Source organism: Macrobrachium rosenbergii, chromosome 55 (genome assembly GCF_040412425.1).
Source record: "Macrobrachium rosenbergii isolate ZJJX-2024 chromosome 55, ASM4041242v1, whole genome shotgun sequence".
Taxonomy (NCBI): domain Eukaryota; kingdom Metazoa; phylum Arthropoda; class Malacostraca; order Decapoda; family Palaemonidae; genus Macrobrachium; species Macrobrachium rosenbergii.
The window spans coordinates 66,884,015-66,901,059 of NC_089795.1; the positions used below are offsets into that span (position 1 = coordinate 66,884,015).

At 40.4% G+C, this 17,045-nt stretch overlaps 1 protein-coding gene across 30 annotated transcripts in view; it reads left to right on the forward strand.

Moving 5' to 3' along the window:
* The window catches only part of LOC136835369 (broad-complex core protein isoforms 1/2/3/4/5-like), a 946,407-nt gene that overhangs the window by 603,436 nt on the left and 325,926 nt on the right, over nucleotides 1–17,045 (forward strand). The window lies entirely within an intron of this gene.

The window sequence follows — 17,045 nt, forward strand, 5'->3', positions numbered from 1 at the left end:
CATGAATTACAAAAAATGATCTTGTTTACCATTAACACAATCCGCCAGTTACTTCAGTAATTTCAGTTACATTTTCTGTGAATTAACATTGATTTTAGAAAATTACAAAAGGTTTAAAATGGAATTTTAAAAGTAGAACATAAGACCATGGATAGTATCACAACCCTATTAATCGCATATTGCTTTCTTTCCTTGGATGTGGAAATGGTTCACTGGCTTCTATTAGTCAAGATCCAAAAGTATCTCACTGCATGCAGCATCTTGCTTACTGTTACTATATACTCTTTCATTGAATATGCTATTGTTATCTGTTTTGGTTTCCCAGGATGGCTTTTGCCAAGAGCAGTGCTCCCATATTATAAATCTTGCACGTCTTTTTTTTTTTATTATAACTTTGAATTTGTGATTAGAGTTATTGTTTTCTTTTGTTTATGAGATTTTTCAATTATTGTCTTGCTACACCTTCCTTGCAGTGTTGTTATTAGGACCTTTTATTAGCATGCATCCATTTTCATGATTTTGCCCTTTCCGGGAATTGTCATTATTGTTTCAGTTGCAAGGTAACACGCTTGCCCTCAGTCACTGTGGTTTCATATGGCAGGTTATCTAACTTAGCTTTGGGATATTGCTGCAGTCTAGTTTGCCAATCTTTGCATCCTGGCAAAATTTACTGCAAAACTTCTTTGACACTAGGACAGCATTCATGGCTGCAAATGATAATAGGACTCTTGTCCCGTCGGCCCACCACTTTCTCATCCCTAGAGGTTGTTCTAAGTTGCAAACAAATTGTCCTCCCAGCTTGTGAGATTATTGAGCAGCTTGTCTTCAGTCCCTTTTTTATTGTGGCCTCATTTAAGAAACTCATTTTGTGTGTGTGTGTCGACTAGTGCTCCATGCCATCTTTAGGATGGGCATCAGTTGTGTGTGTGTATTTACTTTTTTGTCAGTCAGAGCGCTCTGCCATCTTTAGGTTAGGCAACAGTCATTGCAGAGCTCCATAAGTTTTAGCATGGTTCCAGTTTATTGCCAGGGTAGTCTGGGCATGCTTACAGCATGTTCATGTCTACCATGGATCAAGACCCCTCTCTTCTCTGCCTCTGGCCATGGTCAGACATAATCCTCCGGAGATGTACGTGGAGTGCTGTGGCTGGATACATGAGCAGTCTTTTACTTTTTATTTTGATTTATTATGTTACTACAGAAGAGATTTTATAGATGATGCTCTCAAAGTTTCTGCCCCATTAGCCTCAGGTCTTCTGCCAAACCTTGGCCAGTTGTCTCGTTAAGGAATTGATTTTGTCAGACGTAGTTGCTTCCTCTCTGGCAATTTGTCCACCTCGTTGTATGTTTAGTAGGATTTATCCTGGTACCAGTTCCAGGTAAAAGAAATGTACCTTCCCAAGACCTGAGCCATGACTTCCTTTCTGCAGAGGCTTGCCTTACTGCAACTGCTGCCTTTGGTTGGGCTCACTCATCAACAAGTTTATATGAGGATTGAGCCCCTTGCTTACCTGCCTCAGGCCACAACATGCTAGTTCTACCTTTCGTGACTAGCCTGTCATTGCTGTCTCCCATCCGGGCTTACTGTTGCCCTGCTTTCTGCTCCCCTGCTTGTTGGCTGTGATGGCCACTATCAAGACTCTCCTCTTCTGAGCTTTCTTGAAGGCTTCACAATATGTAACAGAATTTGGGAAAGGCATGCTTCAAGAGAGTTTTCATGCTTGAGTAAACAGTTCAAAGGACAGGCAGTATTCATCGCCCATCTGTGAGACCTTTGACCAACTCCATCCAAGTGGAATTAGCTCACGGTTGTCATGCTGTCCCTTTGTCTTTTCATTCACCTATGCCTCAAATGACAAGGTATCCTCTTACTTCTCCAACAGGAGAGGCCCTTATCTCTTGTGGACAGTTTGACACCTACATTGGAACAGTATTCTTTGGGTCATTAGAATTAAAGTTTCTAGCCACACCTATTCTTTTGATGACTAGAATGCAGGGTGATGCTTTGTTCTTGAGGTAGTGGATTAGATACATAAGATTTTCAGTACTGAATGACTTAAACTACTGATGGAATTTGTTGTACCAGTTAATACCATGAGTGGGGTGACCATGCTTAGATGAATTTCCAGTTTGGAGAGTGTCAAACCTTGACTTCCAATTTATTTAGAACCAAGGAGTAGCATTTTTGGAAGAGGGTGGTCATTTACACCATAACTCCTACAGAGGAGCTATAACCAACCAGTCATAAAAATAACTGAGTAGACGGATCTCAAGCCTGAGAGTCGATACAATATTGTTTTGAAGGCCACAGTCTAATTAAAGACAATAGCATTGGCTGACCAACCAAAACACTGTTGCGTCTTCCTCTCCAGGTAGCTAAAAGACACCTCTACAAGACAGGGTGAATTGGAGTACAGAGTATACATCACGAAGTAAAGGGTGGATAGACATTCCCCTTTCTGTTGAATCTCGTTACAGAGTCTTCTATATCCATTTAGAATTTGGTTTGCTAGATTAACTTGAGAAATGACAGGTCTCAAGTCCATTGGTTTGTGGTAACAAAGGTTGATTTTGGGATAACACAGGTAGACTAACTGTAGGAGCACAGCTTTGTGTTGACTATTCCCTCAACCCACTTCACTCAGCCAAGACCCAAAACATTATAGTGTTGTATAGGTATGACATACAGCTAAACAAAGGGGGATGAGTGGGACTTATTTGTTCACAGAACTGGTATAGCCATGGGTAAACACACACACACACACACACACACACACACACACACACCCACACACCCCGATGGTCCACTGTCTGGTTGAACTAAAATTCCATTATGTTTGTAGCTTATGGCTTTTGTAAGCAAAACATTCCCTTATATTCATACAGAAGGTGGGTGCAGTTGTCTCCCTTGAAATATAGAGATTGAAGACCAGATTGCTTCACAGATTTTAGTGTTTATTATCTGTTTGTCTGTCTGTCTGTCTGTTTATCAGCCTGTCTAAATGCTATTTGGGCATGTTTTCTTTTATGCATTTTCTAGTGCAGTCAGTGGTTTTTTCTCCTCTGGTGAGCTTTTCAGGAATAAAGAAAGATTAATCACCTTTGCTTTACCTTTAGGACCTCTTGGGCGTATGGTCTGTTAACTCTCCGAAAGGGTTTTCAGCTGAAGATTTAAAGAAAGTAATGGTTAGCCTTTGTCGCAATGTTTGCTGCAGTGTTTGTAGCTGTTTTTAGCATACCTGAAGTGTTACAGGTGTTTTTGCTGTGTAGTATGTGCATGGCCACACCACGACCTAAGAGCACAGGAGAGTGCTGACCCTCAGAAGCAGCTTGATGTATGTGGGAGAATTGAGGTAGGCTGGTCTGTGACTCCGTATCTTGGCTGAATACATCATAGCATGATCTACGACTCTATCTTGGCTGAATACATCATAGTATGGTCTACCTTGCAGGACATCAAGAATGCCAAGGATAAGCTGGAAAAGTATTAACAGACTTTGGGAGGATGCCCAGGAGTGAGGCCTGCAAGGTCGTGGCTGAGGCATGCCTTGAGCAGATTGAATAGTTGACCTTCATCTGGCTTTGTCAGTAGGCTGGGGTGCATGCGCATTGTGCAGAATTAAAGGCCACTGCTATGAAGTTCACGGGTCTTCATGAAGTTGCAAACCTTAGGACATCCAAGGGTTGATTGTTTCATTTTAAAATTTGACATGGGTTTTCCAACAGAACTCGTGGCAAAGCCATGGGTGCTTCTGAGGAGAGAATAATTTCAGCAAATGTTGAAAGATGTGATGACAAAGGAAGGCCTTGTTTTGAGTCTGATTTATCCATATTGCAAACCATTGGTAATTCGACATGCAAAGCAACCCTGTGCCCTGCATGGGATGGTGGATAGTCTCCCAGTGATTTGGTATCATTTGGCAAAGACTTGGTTCACTGCCAAGATTGCCTGTGGTTGGTTCCATAACCACTTTTGTTAGGAGGTTATCAGACATGACCTTGGCATTGCTATACATCGGGTGAGGGCTTTGCCTCATAAACAGTGTGCCTATGTATCCTACCACGACCCAGACGGTTGTATTTAGTTCATATTTTTGCCTCGTGGCTGCACTCATACAACCAGTGGACCAAGACAATATTGTTGCATTGAAGCAGGTGTACTGAGGGGAGTTTTGTAGGAGGTGATGGTAACCATTGACCTTTATGAAAAGATTCACATTATGAAGTAAACTGATAATAAAGGTAATAAAACCATTTTACCTTTTACATTATTGGCATATCTTCTTAATAAATAACCTATTTGAGGAGTAATTTCATATCAATGAAATCAACTTTTATCTATGTGAAACCAGCTGAGAAAATGTAAACATCGAGTTATGGTTGTGCTCAAAGCAACCTTTATCTTTTGGTAATGTTTGAGAAATTTTAATAGTAGTGTAATTGCAGTAGTCATAACATTTTGGATAACATAATATTCATATTTCCAATATGTGACAAAGGAAACTGTCTAGAACAATTCAGCCATACGAATGATAATTATTGTACATTGTCATGTTGTTAGGGGTTGTTTGTGATTGGCGATGAAACGTAAACAAAATAATGGTTCCCCTTTTAGGTGATGTGTAAGGAAAAACAAGATATAGAGTCGGCTTTGTTGTTTTGCTTATTTTGAATTTCTAAGGATACAGTAAGCAAAACAGCATTTGTAATAACATCATCTTTACATAACCAGTATGTCATAAGTTATCTGTTGGTGCAAAAGCTAGCCTATACACAGATGGTTGTGTAATTTAGCAGTTGTCTTATACTATATGAGATAAATTCATGAAAATTTGCCATTATTTTTTACCTTGTCTTATCTAAAGGTCATCTTATACATGGAAATATATGGTAATTCACAGCCCATGGAGAGAGAGTGGTTTGATTGTGCTAAGGTGTAGAAAAAATAGGATAATCTGGGATTTTTGCTGTAACATTTAGGTAAACCTTAGTGCTTGAACTGGGCATAATATTTTATATGAAATACTGAGTTCCTTTATCGAAAAACGGGATTTTCCCTTGAAAAGGTCCCCATTCTTGGCCAGGAACAATAGGTCAGGAGACAACAGCAAATGACAACTAGTTGTATAAGTAGTGAAATGTCCTTTTTTAAGAGAGCCCAGTATTCTGATCTTAGCTCCTGATGCCAAAGCAGTCAAGAAGGCTGCCTTTTGCAGCATATGAGTTTGTAGTTGTATTGGGCCCATGATTTGAGGGGATGTCAGGAGTCTTAAGAACCTTATTCAGGGACCAGGTAATGGGAAACCTTGCAGGAGCTGACCTTTGCAGTGTGAAGGACTGGAGAATGGAGTCAACAGTTTCTTTATTAAATAAATTCTAAAGCATAAGGCAAGGGTTCCTTTCTGCCAATGCTGCCTTGTATGCCATGATTGTTGAAATAGCAAGGTGCTCGACATCAAAATATAATAAAATGTAGAACCTTTTTAACAGATTTCAACAAAGCTTTCAGTGTGGAAGTAATCAAACCACATTTTCCATACAGACTGGTTTATTGGATAGGTGAAGTTCCCTAAGAACAGGCAACCATCTTCCCTCTAACTGACATTCCTCCCAGTGGCCTCCTCAACCTGTCCAGGAGTCATCCTTATGTATTATCACTCGTACAAATGTTGGAGACCCCATCCAGGTCTATGGACCGAGTATCTTCCCAATCTTAGATGAAGCGATCACAAAGTTTTTTCCTGGCATGTGAGAGCCAGACTGTTAAATCCCAGTCACAATCTCAGGATGAGATCTACCGTGGACCCAAACTGTAACAGGCCCAGTCTTTGCTCCAGTTGTCATCTGGAAAAGCTGGGCTTTACCAGGAATCTTGTAGGTCCATCCTTATTATGGTTTGAGTGCTGTGGGAAGAGACGGCTGTCCGCAAAGAGTATCCCAACAAAGTCCCAGCCTCAGAAAAAGTCTGATGGATGTAACGTGGGACTTGTTCCTATTAAGAAACCTTTTGACTGGAATCTGTCGACTACCCCTCTCAGGTTTCGTCAGTACTCCTCTGGTGGCTTCCCAGATTAGCCAATCATCTAGGTAGGTCACCAGTAAAAAAATCCTTCATTCCAGAGCTCCCATAAAATAGGCACAGTTCATATAAAAATTAATGCAAATGATGCTTATTCACATTTGATGGGTCAAAGATCGGTCTTTGTGTGGAGTAATGCTTCTTGGGGACACCGAAGAGTGGTGGCAAATTAGGCTGGTTTTCTCTATGGCATTCTTTTAAAAGGGAGTCTGGTTTTTGGACCATAGTGTTGTCCAACATCAGAACTACAGTGCCCCAACACTCCAGGAAGGCTGCTTTCAGCTCCAGAACATTTATGTGTATGTAGCTGGTTGTCTTTAAGACTCCAGACTCCCGACATCAGAAGGTTCTCCAAATGAGCTCCCCAACCTTCATACGAGGTGTCCGTGAACAGGAGAATATCTGGAGGAGAATGAAGAGACACTCCTAGTCAAGTTTTTGTCAGCTACCACCACAGTAGGTCCCTTCTCACCTCTGTAGACAGAGGTAAAGTAAGTATACCTTAGTTTAACCAGACCACTGAGCTGTTTAACAGCTCTCCTACGGCTGGCCCGAAGGATTAGACTTATTTTACGTGGCTAAGAACCAATTAGTTACCTAGCAATGGGACCTATAGCTTATTGTGGAATCCGAACCTCATTATACCCAGAAATGAATTTGTATTGTCAAAAATAAATTCCTCTAATTCTTCATTGGCTGGCCAGAGACTCAAACGCGGGCTCAGCAGAGTGCTAGCTGAGAACTATACCAACCCGTCGAACAAGGAACTATGTAGACATAGGTACTGGAACAAAGGAGAGTCCCTTGCAGGGAACCAGAACTCTTTCAGTCTCCATTGGAAAGATCGAATGTGGAAACAGCTGCGGGGAAAAAGAAGTTTTTTGTGAGCTTGTATGCCCTAGAATTACTTGCTACTGATGTGCCAGCTGCTGCTTCTCTGATAGAAAGGACTGGGCCACTCTCCTGACATTCTCGAGTCGCTGGTCTGATGGAAATATTCTCGACAACACCATGTCTATAACCATTTCCAGGTAAAAAATCTTTTGACTGGGGAGAAATTTGACTTCTCCAAATTTATGACTATGCCTAGGCCATGACAAAATTGGAGAAGACGATCTATGTCTTGAATTAGTTTTTCTCGAGAACTTACCAGGACCAACCAATCGTCGAGATATCTCATGGAATTTGAGACGTGCCAAATTCCCTGAGAATGGACCCAGGATACACAGGTAAAGACTTGTGAACACTTGAAGGGCTGTTATCAGACTGAAGCATAGGGCTCTGAATTGAAACACTAGCTCTCCCAGGCTGAATCGGACAAATTCTCGGGAAGAGCAATGGATCGGAATCAGGAAGTAAGCCTCCTTCAGGTCTATCGTAAGTATAAAGCCTTTGCTTCAGACAGCTGACAGGACTGTATGAGGACTCTCCATCTTGAATTGGGTCTTCATGATGAACAGGTTCAGGGTTGAAAGGCCTATCACTGTCTCCAGTTGCCCATCGCCTTGGGGACTATGAAAACCTGACTGTAGAATCCTGGAGAAGGATGCTTGACTACTTCCACTGCTCCTTTCTCCGTCATTTTCCTCACTTCTTCCTCGAGAGCTAGATACTTCGGAGAGTCCATGGCATACGACAAATGATGGAGGGGAGGGAAATTGAAGCGTAGTAGATATCCCACCTGTAGAACATCTACTACCCGAGAGACTGCTCCGAAAGTGCCACATAAGCCAGTGGCTCACCAACCATCCTCCCAATGGTGACAACAAGTGGGGAGGGGTGCCTACTCTATTGCTTACCTCCTCTGGCCCTACCTCTGGCTCCTCTTCTTGGTCTAGAAGAGTTGGGTGAAAGGGCCATTGCTGATGGGTTTTCTTATCAGTAGATTGAGCAGGTTGGCTAGCTCTGCTAGTAGATGCTGCATTAGTGGTCGTCTTAGGAGATGATTTTGGTCTAGATCTCGATGAACTAGGGCGAGAAGGCACAGCTGACTTTTAACACTGCTTGGTGAACTAGCTGGTTGTTATTGTCTGTGCAACGTCTATCAACTGCTATGTCTAGTTGCTCTGAAGGGAAGAGTGAAGGGGTGTTCAAAATATCCCTGCTCCTCAAGAACAGCATAGAACCCGTGCTGGCTTATCTTAGAGAGGGCTTATCTCTTCTTTTCAGCAGCAGATTAACCCAAATATTAGGATTTAATTGGGTCAGGTAAGAAATTGGTTTACCGCATGACTGTAAAAGTCTGACACAAGGGACACTGTCTTCTGAACCACCTAAAGCAGAGGAAGATATTTTTGCCACTGCTGTCGACCATAAGTCTAACCAAGATAGAATCTGAAAAGCAGAAGAGGCAGTCGATTCCAAGGTAGCCACCCCCAGATGAGTGAGAGAAGGCCTTCCCACCTAATCTGATCTAGGGACAATCCAGGGTCTAAATGGACCAGATCTGAGTTTAATTTGTCTTTGGTTGTATAAAACTATGTTGAGGAAGGGGAAGGGGTTGAAGTTTAAATGATCTAATAGACTGAAGTGAATTATCATGCCCAGAGACGAGAATTCACATGGCCTAAGACAGAACCAGCATGATTCAAGCACATTAACTCTATTGAAGCCTTTAAATCCTCCTTAGGACCAAGTAAAGCTTCTATATCCGTAGGGAAATCAGAAGTTGTCACTGCTTCATGAGAAAGATTATTGTAGTCACGACTGAGTTCAATAACCTCAACGTATGTTCTAATAAAATCTTGGTTCTCAACATCTGTCACTTGGCTGCAGGGATCTACTATGTCTATCGGGTTAGACAAATGAGGAATATCCTTATTTACAATGGTGGCGTAAGCCCTCTCAGTTCCTAAAACAATCTTGGGAACTTGGATGCCTGATGATGACAAAGGTAATCTATCCTGAGGATCATCTCATTTGCAAGAGCGAGACTGAATTTCTACCTGCGTGAGACGGATGTGTCAATATACGGCCGTGCATCAATGATGTTTCGTCCGCGGCTGAGCGAGTTCGAACTATGATCCTGATTTCTAGATGTTGAGAGGACAAGTGAGCCTGAACAACCGAAAGATTAGGATTATCTGCATGAATGCATGGGTCTTCATGGCACAGCGAAAGAACATGGCCATGGGAGCTCGAGCAATGATCAGGGCCCCTTGTGGGAGAGCATGAACAGAGAGGACTTTTGGAATGACCAAGCCTGTCGGCACGGATGAGCGAGCTAGAGTGAGATGCATTATTCATAGAGCATCAGTAACATGGGGTGGTGATCTCCCGCTGAGCGTGTGATCTCGGGTGGCCATATTTAAAGGTCTCGGTCCAAGTCATAGTACTACTGTTTACTTTATTATTTTTACTATTATTATATTTATCTTTTTACTATTATTATCTTATTAATATTACTATTGGTACTATTATTATTTTATCATTATTATTGTTGTCATTATTATTATTATTACTTGACCCAATTTCACAGAGAAAAATTACCTTACAAAAACAGGTTGGTTTAAGCACTCTTAACTATTGTGGTCAAGGCCTAAGCAGCAGCTCCTGGATCTAAGGAATGTCTAGCATAAGTGGTTCCTGTAAATTACTGGACTTTCTTTGCATACAGTCACCAAAGACTAACTAAACATTAATATACAATCACTAAACACTTAATACTCACCATACACTCTCACTTAATATACACTCACATGCACTAAACACACACACTTAATGCACACTCACTATACTAAGTACTCAATATACACTAAACACTCAATTCTAAATATTCATTAAACACTAAACACTCACTAAACTTTCACTAGCACTAACTAAACACTAAACATTCACCAAAACTAAACACTAACTAAACATTCGCTAAACACTCACTAAACGCTAAATACTCATTAAACACTAAATACCCACTAAATCCTAAATTCTCATTAAACCTCTAAACACTCATTAAACACTTCAGTCACTAAACACTAAGATGCACTAAACCCTAAACACTCACTAAAGTAACACACTAAACATTCATTAAACCCTAAACACATCACTAAATCCTAACATTCACTGAATACTTACACACTAAACCCTAAACACTCACTAAACACTTATACATAAACATTCACTAATCACTAATATTTACAAAATATACAGTAAGCCCTAAACACTCACTAAACACTAAACATTCACTAAACACTCATACACATTAACTAAAAACTTACTAAACATCCACTAAACCCTAAACACTCACTAAACACTAAACATTCACTAAACACTTATACACATTAACTAAAAACTTACTAAACATCCACTAAACCCTAAACACTTACTTATAAAACATTCAAGATTAAAAAAAAAAAAAATCACAATCGCACTAAGCCCCTGTTCAATTTGTGCTGTTACCAGACCTTTAAAGGTGGCTGCAAGGCTCTGCAGCGCCACCCTGGTGGAAGACTACCGAATTACTTAGTACTGGTATACAGATAGTATCTCCAGATATATACCCGCTCTGGCATTATCTCTCAGGGAATCCGAATGAGGAGATAGACGATGTGACAACGACCAATGCTGAATACACGTACGTGTAGAACCCCTGACATCCATTGTGTAGCTACAGGACCCAGAAGGTAACAGCTGCTCTTCAGAAGACCTCTCCACACGGGATTTCTTAATGGGCTTCATCATCCTTCCTACGAACACGAACTGGGGGATTGGAGGAATACAACACTGCTGTTGATTTCCTTTTGGATATGACACACCACATCAGACACACGGCTATGAGCAGGAGTGGGAGATCCTCGTACGTGGTCAGATGGAGACGGAGAAGTGATAAGAGATAGTTCTAGGTCTTCTTAGGCAAGGAGCAGCGACGAAGTCTCTTATCCTCCAATGTCTAACGGGGGAGGACAACAGGAGAAGAAGGAGGAGACAGAGACCTGTGCACTTCTTCATACCATGTTTATACTTCTCTCGCATAACAACGTCAACTTTGTTGACCACTGCTTGAATGAAAGCATCAGAAGACGGAGGAGGAGTAGAAGTTACCACTGCTGACAGATGAGAAGACAAGGGACCGTGTGTAGAGGAGTGAGGAGAGCCACTGAACTGGGAACTGTCATGGCGGACGAGCTTGGGACATGAGCATAAGTTACTACTGCAGACGCCAACTGAAAGCGCTGGGCAGAGTACACCAATGACCCCTGTGGCAACACAGGAACTGAAGCTCCGGGCACCGCAAAGAGGAAAGCAGCAGGGCTGGAAACCGTCTTCATGGACGACACAGGAACGCAAGACGACAGGAAATGGGATAAAAGGCCATCCAAAGTTAGTACTCCTGGTAGACCTAGAAAAGCCCAGATGTCAGCCATCTTTTGGCCTCCAGGACCCTCCCGGTGGTGGTCTCTATTATATAATATATATATACATATATATATATATATATATATATATATATATATATATATATATATATATATATATATATATAGCATCTCCATGCTGATGCTCAGTAGCAAAAGGAGTCTCAAGGAAGTTACAATATGTGGGGTTCATCCTTGAAACTGCTCATGATTTCCTCCTGGAATTCTGAAAGTTCTGCAAGCAGAATTTTCCCATCAGGAAAACCTGCTTGAACTGATTAGCCAAGAAAGTTGTATCACCCAATGCCTAAAAAGTACAGCAAGCTGAATTTCCTGTTAGGAAAGCCTGCATGAACTGATGAGCCAAGACAGTTGTATCATTACTGCATGGCAGTATAGAAAGTAAAGCAAGCAGAATTTTCTTATCAGGGAAGCCTTCATGAACTGATTGAGCCAAGGCAGTCACATCACCGCTGCTTGGCAGTATAGAAAGCACAGCAAGTGGAATTTCTTGTTCGGGAAGCCTGCATGAACTGATGAGCCAAGGTAGCCGCATCATCACTGCCTGGCAGTATAGAAAGTACAGCAAGCGGAATTTTCCTATCAGGGAAGCCTGCATGAACTGATTGAACCTAGAGAGTCATATCACCACTGCCTGTCAGTATAGAAAGTACAGCAAGCAGAATTTTCCTATCAGGGAAGCCTGCGTGAAGTGATTGAACCAAGGCAGTCACATCACCACTGCCTGGCAGTATAGAAAATACAAGTGGAATTTCCTGTCCGGGAAGCCTACAGTACATGAACTGATGAGCCAAGGAAGTTGCATCATCACTGCCTGGCAATATAGAAAGTACAGGAAGTGGAATTTTCCTATCAGGGAAGCTTGCATGAACTGATTGAACCAAGGCAGTCGTGTCATCACTGCCTGGCAGTTTAGAAAGTACAGGAAGTGGAATTTTCTTATCAGGGAAGTCTGCATGAACGGATTGAGCCAAGGCAGTCACATCACCACCTGGCAGTATAGGAAGTACAGCAAGTGGAATTTCCTGTCCGGGGAGCCTGCATGAACTGATGAGCCAAGGAAGTTGCATCATCACTGCCTGGCAGTATAGAAAGTACAGCAAGCAGAATTTTCCTATGAGGGAAGCCTGCATGAACTGGTTGAACCAAGGTAGTCATATCACCACTGCCTGTAGACAGCAACTGGAATTTCCTGTCTGGGAAGCCTGCATGAATGATGAGCCAAGGTAGTCGCCTCTTCACTGCCTGGCAGTATAAAAAGTACAGGAAGTGGAATTTTCCTATCAGGGAAGCCTGCATGAAGTGATTGAACCAAGGCAGTCGTATCATAACTGCCTGGCAGTATAGGAAGTACAGGAAGTGGAATTTTCCTATCAGGGAAGCCTGCATGAAGTGATTGAACCAAGGCAGTCGTATCACCACTGCCTGGCAGTATAGGAGTCCAGGATAAATCGCTACCCCCTAGAAGGTACAGACACTTCAGATGGGGTTGGGTGGACCCTATTAGGGTCCCCTCAATACATGATTGCTGCATGGGAAAGGCAAGATTCTCATTTGAAGTATGTGACTCATGTAAAGCAGAATACTGTTTTGTAGATCTTCCAGATTCAGAAGGGAAATTTTGGTGGCTATATCCACTTCATGTCAGGTGTCAGTGACCTCTCTCCCAAGGAGAGAGACTTCATTGGAGAAGTTGAAGTGGGAGATCCTGGAATCTACTGCTTTAGGAATCCAGTATTGGCCAAAATGGGGATTCTGTTCAGGGAGGGATGGAAACACACTGCCATAGTTGTACCGGAACAATGTACAGTAGTCTCCTCCTCCTGTTCTCCTACTGAAACATATAACTCAGAGACAGCTTGAAAATGAGCTCTTTCATCATTTGAACTTGCTACTAAAAGCATGTAGCGTATTTCACACATGTCCAGCCAATCATATTCTCCTTTTACCTTCAGGGGCTGGCTCATGGCAGGTAGTTATGAGCCATTTCCATGGGCAGAAAGCAGACAGCAATTCTATGCACAGGTAATGTGAAGACCCTGTCTAATAATAGTCCAGGAGTGATTAAAAAAAGGAACAAGTGTGTAATAAAAACTACATAATGCCTCAGAATCACCACCTACAGAGTAGTACCCATGGGAAGTAGATCTGCATGAATGTATTCCTATAACATGAAAAGAACCCGGATATTAAGGATAACTGGGAAACTGTCAATGTCACAAAACCATTTAGATTTATTATGAAATATTACAAAGAAAATACTGGCCTTTAGTAGACACCAAAGCTTTTAAGTTGAGAACAATTGGGAACTACGATCACATCTACAGTATGTTTCGTAAAACAAGAAGAAAGGCTAACGTGTTTTACCCTTTCGGTAACTTCAGAATATCAATGTTGAAAAGAAGTTGGGCTAACCTATTTTACCCTTTCAGTAACTTCAGAATATCTATCAATGTTGAAAAGGTCATTGTATAATGAGTTTCAGTGACAAAATTGCCAAATATTATTTTACCTTAATAATTTTATTATTATTATTATTATTATTATTATTATTATTATTTAATCTTATTAATATTTGACAATTAATATTTATTAGGTAAATTATTTATCAACAAAACAAGGAAACATACAGTACATGTAACAATTAACCTTAAAAATTCTCACATCTCAGTAAGAGATGAGAGAAATTTTAAGGTTACATGTATGTGTCTGTTTTGTATGATAAAATAAATTATTTACCTAATTATAATAATGATAATAACAACAACAGCATAACTGTAATTACAAAATTTATACATTCCTATAGTAAATTGTGATATTTTAAACAAACAAACATCATTTCCCAATCTTTTGTGAAACTTTGAAGAGGGGGGGTGAGGGCAAATATGTTAATCGTTGCCCACATCGTGTCAAAAGGATTTCTGCGTTCTCTCTCTCTCTCTCTCTCTCTCTCTCTCTCTCTCTCTCTCTCTCTCTCTCTCTCTCTCTCTCTCTCTCTCTCTCTCTCTCTCCCCGTTGCCCGCGTTTAAAGGATCTCTCTCTCTCTCTCTCTCTCTCTCTCTCTCTCTCTCTCTCTCTCTCTCTCTCTCTCTCTCTCTCTCTCGTGTTAAAAGGATTTCTGCTCTCTTCTCTCTTCTCTCTCTCTCTCTCTCTCTCTCTCTCTCTCTCTCTCTCTCTCTCTCTCTAAAAGGTTAAAAGGATTTCTGCTCTCTCTCTCTCTGCTTCAAAAAATTTTGTGTATTTTGTTGGGTTTACATTAATGTTAGTATTTGAAAATTAGTAAATAATTTTTTAAACAAAAATGTATTTAGTCATGAAAGTAACCTGAAAGTACAGTAATCAGTGAATATTGCTTTATGAAAAAATCTGTGAATTACCAAAATTTTTTGCGATTTATTGAAAAATACATTCCACAGAAAAATTCGTAAATACTGAACTGCAATATAGTGGGGGTCCACTGTGTGTGTGTGGATGCGTGCAAAATCTAGATAAGGGCAAGTAAAAAAAAAATCTGGTGTTCAAAGGCAACTCCGAACACTTCCTCCCCCTACCTTGTCAATACTGCAGAACCATAAACGTATAATATGCTTACAAACATCAACCGTCACAGTTTGAACTGAAAACTGGATGAAAAAAGCAATTATCTACCTTATTTTCCCAAATTTTGTAACAAAATAAGCTAAATACATTTTAAAAAAATGTAAGCCCCTTTTTTTTCTTGTACGCAACATTCAATACAGTAGGTTAAACAAACAATGTTTTTATATTAATAACTTATCAAATAAATACATAGCTATAGTTTCCTCTTGCACAACAGATTAAATTAAAAAATTCGCAGATAACGCTTCAAAGTTTAGTGCAGGTGACTGGTCCCACCCACTACGGGAACACCAGGACCTACTTAGCAGACAGGCTCATTCTGTTTCTGCTGGTGATCACGTAAATACCTAATGTCGATGGCAGCCTTGTTCTTAAATTTGCTAGTCAGAGACCGGATTATGGTGATTTATTATCACTGATTTCGGGTAGCCTTCAAACCTACAGCTTTCAGGATCAGTATTTTATTGTTTTGTCATTGAGATCTGATTCAAGTTTATCATATTTTGTTACAGTAGCGAATTTTCATTCAAATTTACCGATTAAACGTAAACATTATGTTCACTACTACCTTTACCAATTAGCACAATAAAATGTAAATATTGCATTTGCTACCGAATCAATATTTTCAGTAATGAAATGCACGTCTAAAAGTCTCAAATAATGTTTGATAGGGATTGAGATGTCTGTATGATGGTACTTTCCTTTTCTGAATAGCTTGATTTACTGCACAGTATTCATTACAAGTTTAGTTGACTCTAAATATGGTTATCTAACTGTGCACAAGATAATATTTTATCACTTTATATTTCATCCCTTATTAAAAATATTTGAAATGCAGATTTGTAGATGTTGGGAACGTGTGCTATTTATTACTTGTCCCAGTGTAAGGAACTGTTTTTTTATGTAAATTTATGTAAGGAATGTTTTTATATGTTTGATTAACAGATTTGCAATGGTGTGAATGTCTGTTCTAAAATATCATTACAGTACTTGTCTTCATGTAATTACACTCCATATAACCCAAAATCTCAAAACTTCTGAGTACATGATTGCCAGATTAATAGAGTGGCACTTATTTTCAAAAAATTATTTGTGTTAAATTAAAAGTGTACACCAGATACACTATTGTATACTCTAGTTAGAACTTTTAACATGGAAAATAATAACCACAATAGTTTATTTGCAAAACCAAAAATATACTAGTAATTATTTTAGGATGACATACTTAGTAAGGAATGAAATATAAGATATATATATATATATATATATATATGTATATATAGTCATACCCCAAACTTACTTGAGGTTAGGTTCCAGAACCCCTCGCACAAGCCGAAATTTTGTGTTAGTGGCGCGCTCTCTAAAAATGCTAATAAATGCTTATTACTAAAGTTTAAACAGTAAATAGGGCCCTAATATTGCCCTCAAATTATTAAGCTAACTTTTAAATGGAAATAAAGCTACTGTAGTTTCATTTAAAAGTTAGCTTAATGCAGTCACATCCCTCTCAAGGAGCAGATCCAAACAGGAACACAGCAGAGCATTTTATGATGAGTGGAAAAGACCCTTGTGCCCTGGTGCTCACTGCCTCCCTGATCACCATGCTTTGAGGCAGTGATTACAAATGGAACTAGACATCTCCCCAGGGTCCTTCTTGAGAACCACCTCAGAGATTCGAACAAGGATAAGGTACAGCAATGCATGTACTAGTGGGACGGCACCAAGGCGCTCACCCAGAGGTGGCTTCAAGATCACCTCCATGCAGGACAGAAGGTCTGGGGACAGGGTGCAGTAATAGACCTTTCATTACTCAGGGAGTTGCTACAACATACATACTTCTCCATGATGTTCATCAGACAGAGAGACTTCATGGTCTTGGTGAATCTGTAAGACTTTTGCTTCCAAAACCTTTTCACACGGCCCACAGGAAGTGCGTACGGCTTATCACCAAGGGAGTGATAGTTTATATGCTTCGCTATAGAGACTGCACCTAG